We start from the raw sequence: 6,565 nt of genomic DNA on the forward strand, positions 1-6,565 counted from the left end.
TAAGCCACCAGGTAAGTGCCTCCAGGCTCATAGTAACCAATTGCCAACAGTAGCAGATTTGGGATGCTCATCCTACACTTCAGCTGAATATCTCCTGGTAGGTAGACCTGCCTCCACATGTCATTTGGAAGTAATCTATATGTCACCAGTGCTAAAACAACCACAGTTCAAGAAGCTCTGCTTTAGGAAATGCATTTTGTCTGTACTACAAGTACAGATGTCAACATTTGGAGGCTGTCTTTACACAGCTGGTGTCTGTGCAGCATGCCATTCTCCATTTGAAAGGAAAATATCTCTTTTCTGGTATAACAACTGGTGAAGAATTACATGGTGGTTCAAGTAATTTCTGACACCGCTAGAAGTGTGTATCAGCACCTATTACCTACTCTGCCACGCTAGTGTGCACAACATGAGAAAATTCAACTTCAGAGGTGCTCTTCAACAGAATCAGATTTTTAAATTAGTTTCCAGTTTCAGTATTCCCATTAGCCAAGATCTCAGTCTAGTCCTGCTGCTTTGGTAGGTTTTGATCTTTCAATGTCTTATGCACACAAACGCATTTAAACTGAGGAAAAGTCCCAATGGGACATCTGTGCTCAAATAGTTGTGTAAACCCAGAACAGAGATCTCTCTGACTCTTAGTACACCCCAGACATGCTAATATGCTTAGAGGACTGGCGCCAGGATCCTGCAGGAGTTGGAGGCCAGAAGTTACTAACAGATGGGAAGGTTCCAGTCATCTGTGCATGAGGTAAGAGTTTTTTGCTCGGCACCTAGTCTTAAGAAAGGGAGTTTTAATAATTTTATTTTCTTCAGTGACATGCATTCCTGGCATTTTTACTACTCAGACTGGCCCTATATATTGTCCACTATATATGGAAATAAAAAAGATTTGGGGGCTTCTTTGTACTGCAGAGGCACAGATACTGAGGGATGACAAAGTGGGGTTATTTTGGGGTCAGTGCATTTTATTTTCTCACAATGAAATTTAACAGCTGAAACAGAATAATTTTTTATTGAAGAAGTTTTTGGGGTATACCATTTCATTAACCACTTTGAAGGATAAGTTCCTTAACGTAGTTTAATCTGCCTAATGCAACAACATATATCTTAATTAGAATCACACAGTTAGTATTTCATGGATTGTATCTGCAGTGGTGTCTTTCCCTTAGAGATAGTGTATGCATTAATCATGGGCAGGACAACTCATCTAACCTGATTATAAAACTTCTCTTGATGAAGGGTTTTAATCTTCTATGCAACTGAAGTTTATCAGTATTTTGTTTAGATGTCTAAAGTGTAGAATTAATGTCTTTTTCACAAACTATAATTTAGTCAGTTGACATAAGCTGTGTCAGAGCAAGATACTCATTGTCTTGGGCAGTAACTGAAGCACAATCTAAAGTAGGAAAAAGTAGAAATTCTTATAGTTAAAATTTTTATAGCTTTATAACTGAGCTATCTTGGTTGAAAATCCTCCTAGATAACAAAATAAAAAATGTTGTACCATCTCTGTCTCCATCTTAGAATATCAAATCATAGTCCAAAATCCCTTTAGGTTTAGGCTTGCTATAGACTAGGCAATGTCTACTGTTTTAGTGCAGATGCAGTTTGTCACAGAAAAAAAGCACACTTGCTGGAACAGTTTGTGCTGGATCTCTGAGTGAAATAAACTATCCCAGCAAAGTTGTTTTTCACCACTCTAATATTAGCAATACTGAAATTTTTACTAGCATAGAAATTTTGCACCAAAAGAAATTCTGCTAAGCTAGTAAAAGCCTCTCTGGCAAAACTGTCCCATATTGGGACATAATCAAAAAACCTAACCTAGCCCTTCTAATTACAGTGTGGAGAGGAAACCACCCTTATGGTATCCACACTGTTTTCAAAAGAAGTTAAGGGAGAAAAGTCATTTGGCACCTGTTGCAGGCAGAGGCAAGCAGAGTTTCAAATCATGTTGGATGTTGTTACCCTGTGAAAGAGGGTTACACAACAAGCTAATATATTTTTTTTATATATATATACACACATATAGATACAAAATGCTTCACAGTAATGTTTAATCAAAACATTAAATTGCCTTAGTTACAAAATTGATATATAATCAATACACAATACTTAACGAAATGACTGTAAATGTTATGTTTACCATTACAAATCCAAACCTCTTAACGTGATAAAGAATTTGACAGTCTTTGGGACTACAGAGAAGGAACTTATGAACTACAGTTAAAACAAACAAAAATGTGCTTCTAAATATTATGTGGAGTACTCTCTGATGCCTAGCTGGTATTTTTTTAACTTCTACTTAGGGGACAAAACTGGGCGAGACAATAAAATGCAACTGTAAAAGACATTTAGGCTGTGTTATACTAGTAGTGGGCCAGGAGCGTTCTCCAGCCCTGACACCAAATTCCACAACACATGTCTTTTCATACAGATGAACCTTCCCAGCCCTGAAGAGCAGGTGGCTGCATCAAAATTGCTGTTGAAAGTTTTCCCTGGCGCACACTAATCCCTGCAGCATGCTTGGGCACCATCTGGGAGAACGCTGGTTGGCATGAGCCCAAACTCAGGTAGCAACCTTGCTAGAAATTTCATGGCTATTAAAGTGTGGCAACATCCAGGCCCATGCCGCAGTTTAGTGAAACACATCTAGCCTTTCGCAACACCTGATTTTGAGATTTAACCATGTATCTCAGGGGAAATTAAAGTTGTTACATTGTTTCCAAAATCGGTGAAGCTTGGCAGTGTCATTGTGAACGAGCACTACCATGAGATGATGCCGTTGCAGTCAGTAACCAATAGTGTGTTGTAATATTGCATAACATTTTGCAAACTTACTATCATTAAAATTTATTTAGGAAATTCAATTACAGTGTCTAAAAGACCTGATCAGATATAGACTCCTTTGTGAGTGACGCTGTGCAAAAAGCAAAATACTTGTCCTTTTGCAATTGGATTTGTAAATGGGCACAAGATACGGTAACAGGTTTAATAAACAGGAAAAAGACATTCTGGATGTACAAAGGAGAAAAAAAGAAGACTATATAGGGTAGCTCCTAACATGGTTAGGTTGTTATGAGTGTCTTTTAATTGTGAATTAGAAATCGTAGAACATTGTGCTGCTTTCGTTGGAGGCAAGATGATGACAAAGTGTTTCTTTGCAGTGTCGCAAATAGGTTGCTCTCAAGATGATTTTGGGCGTGCACCAGTACAGTGATGAGCTGATCATGGGAGTGTGACAGGTCAATTCAACCATTTATTCTACATGCTCTATAGGAGCTGTCTATAAAAGTGCAGAGTGTTAAAACTGTCTCTTCCTTCTCATGTTTGAACATAACACTTTGAAGTCTTACAGACTGACAATGTCAGAGGTTCATGGATGTTTATTTCCTGCTAAACAGTGGCATACCCATTTGGAGATCCTAGGATTGGAACAACAACTTTGAATTCACTGTCTGTCTCATTTTTGAGTTTAAAGTCAGTGTAATGCATCTGACAACAATGTAGAATAAAACCAGGGATGGCTATGGAAGAACTGGGGCCACTGTTTATTCATATACTTTCAGAGCATATATGGAAAGACGAAGCCACATAGAAATGTAAAATCACATATGAACAGGCATTTTCAGAAGGAATGAAACTAAGCAAGCTTGGTGTCCTTTTCATTCACTGCTCTGTAGTTTCACCCTCCTAGCGCAATACTCCAAGCCCACTTCTCTCCATGCCTTCCATGACATCTGTTTGGGCAAGAGACGGCGTGTTCTGTGATTAATCCAGTTGGTCGTATGTGCAGGCAGACTGGCCAGCAAGCGCAAGTGCCCACCGCCAACTGGCTCATGCTAAGATAATACATGCTGCCATCTTCTACCTACTTTTCCCATACTCAGGGAACTAATTTGAGTCTCCTTCCTATATCCAGATACTGGTGTTAAACACAATTATAGGAACAATTACTTTGGGCTATATTAGGTTTACTTCAGGGGTGTACTATTACATGCTTCAAGGCCTTGGTCCCTTGACTGACCAGAACAGATGCCTTTGGAGCATCATTTAGATCCCATCAAACACAAATTTTTAATGTTTACTTTCTATGAAAACCAGGCTGCAGGGAAAAGGACAGATGCATACCCAGGTTTCTTCACAGTGTGAACTGCGATGTCCACCTTTATTAGGAAACTGGGGAATTGCTCTAAGATTTCCTAATCCACAGAAAGCCCTTGAAATTTCTTTCCTACTTTCAAATATCATTGAAATTGGCTGATTAGTTTCACAGAAAGGCACAGAGCATGTTTTCACAAGAAACTTGGTTAAAATCAGATAATGCTGGTGGTATTGTAACCAAGAACTTCTGCATCATTTCAGATAAGTTAGTTTTTAGATTAAAATGAAAAATAATACATTGTGAAATGGAAAACAAGAAAAAATAATGACTTTTTAAATCATGTAAAGTTACTATAGAGAAATAGTCATGAATAAGAAGGTGTATAACAATGAGGTAAGTCAGAGCTTCCTTGTGATTGCTTGTAGATTTTCAGAATCACGACCATCCTTTTCCTTGCCTGCACGAAGTGTTTTTGTAGCTTTATTATACAAGCATTGTAGAAATACAGGGCTAGAAGGGGCTTCAGGAAATCCCATAGTCCAAACCACTACATTCAGTGAGGATCTTTCATAATTGGAGTATTAGTGTAACTGTGAGCACCCCATGCAGGCATGCTATGTGCTATGTGAAGCTGCTTTCAGCTGCTAAGCTGCTGCTCTGGCACTAATGGAAACTGCTGGGTTCCCAGGCTGACCTTGGTACCCTGCTGCCGCCCTCCTGAAACGAGTCTGAAACCTCTTCGTCATCCACAGCTCCCAGGAGGGAGAGGGAAAGGAAATCCGCTTTGGTTTTAACAGCTGGCACTGAATAGAGGAGAAAGTTATAAATAAATGGAAATGAAGAATGAGGGCTTGTGACTAAAGCCATGAAGGTCACTTTTTGGCGTGCCAACAGATGAGCAACGCTCCAAGTGGCATTTGACAAAATGTCACTTTGAATGTGTAGACATGATAATGATGTCAAAAGAGGCTCATTTGAATTGGGATTCAGGAGGATCCTCTATTTAAATCCTGTCTGAGCTACTGACAGGCTGCATGACCTTCTAGAATATACTGTGCTCCATGGGTCAAACTGGTCCTCGCTGCTACTAAATTGACTACAATGGAATTATTCTGTGAGTGAACTTGATTCCTCAGACATCAGTCAACACAGCTGGTCCACTGAATAAATGAAAGAAAGCAAGCGTAGGTGTCACTGGAAAACAGATGCATCTGAAACGAGTCTTTTAGTTTTGGCAAAACTAGAGCAGAACTGCACAACTGTTACTTAAAATGCATAAGTAATTGTTGATGGTGGTTTGTTGACAATATAAACTCCATGAAGGTAACAGCTACAAAAGTGCCATTGCTTTTTAAAGGGAATGTAATTATCATGTATGTTATTTATAACTTGGGAAATGACTGATGCATCTTTAAGTATTCTGGTATAGATGTTTTTTTCTTCAAAAAAATAATAATGATAAATGACTCCAGCATACAGCACAATGCTGCACAGTGGTAAGCTTCCACAGAAAATGCTTTCAGAGTCAGATAACAACATAATGGTGTTAATTAATAAAAGATAATTGTTACTAAAAGTACTTAATATAAGCAGAGGATAAAACTACCTCTAAAATGGAAAAAAAAAAGATTGCTTCTAAGCTTCCTGCTTCCTGAGATGGAAGCTTTTAGAAACCACAACTTTTATGGATTTTGGGGTAGATAAAGAACAAGTGACTTGCTTCTTTGTAGCAAATTAAGTGAGGGAATGATGTTCTCTTACTGATGTTTAACTCCGCTATTTATGTTTAATCATAGAAGTACTGGGAATTTCAAGTGGAATTTCCCCTAGTTTCACCAGGAGATCTACAAAGGTAAGAGTAAGTTTCTTTAGAGTTGACAAGAAGTTAGATCAGGAGGATGTTTTCAAGCCTAGCTGAAAGGACACCAAATCTTGGTGTCTGTGTACCTGTGTCACTAGAAGAACTTTGGGAAATTTAGAAAGTCAGTGTAAAAAGACCTAGACAAAAGGTGGTTTACAGAGCAATTGCAAGAGATGTTCTCCAGCACAGATAAAACTAAACAAAGGGTTCTTCTCTTATCCCTGCCATTCCTGTCATTTAAACAAAACAAGCAGTTACAAATCAAAGGGTTCTTTTATCCCAGCTGCTCACATGATTTAAGTTATAAAAGTATTTGCAAAACACAAAGTAGAACAACCTTGATAAAAATAATTTTCCAGTTTCCTGTAAGCTGTACTGTCCTTCTACCTAATTCTACATACAAGAAGACTGAGATTTAACAACTAGGAAAAAAATACTTGCCATAATTTAAGAAAATTTGGAGAGGTAACACTGGCACTTTTTTCCCTCCTTTTTGATGACCATTTAGTAATGAGGACCATGGATTTGCTTCTCTAGACATGATTAACAACGAGATCTGAGAGGGTTTTCCAGTTCATCCTCTTGCTTCAGAGCAA

This window comes from Nyctibius grandis, chromosome 5 (assembly GCF_013368605.1).
Source record: "Nyctibius grandis isolate bNycGra1 chromosome 5, bNycGra1.pri, whole genome shotgun sequence".
Classification (NCBI taxonomy): domain Eukaryota; kingdom Metazoa; phylum Chordata; class Aves; order Nyctibiiformes; family Nyctibiidae; genus Nyctibius; species Nyctibius grandis.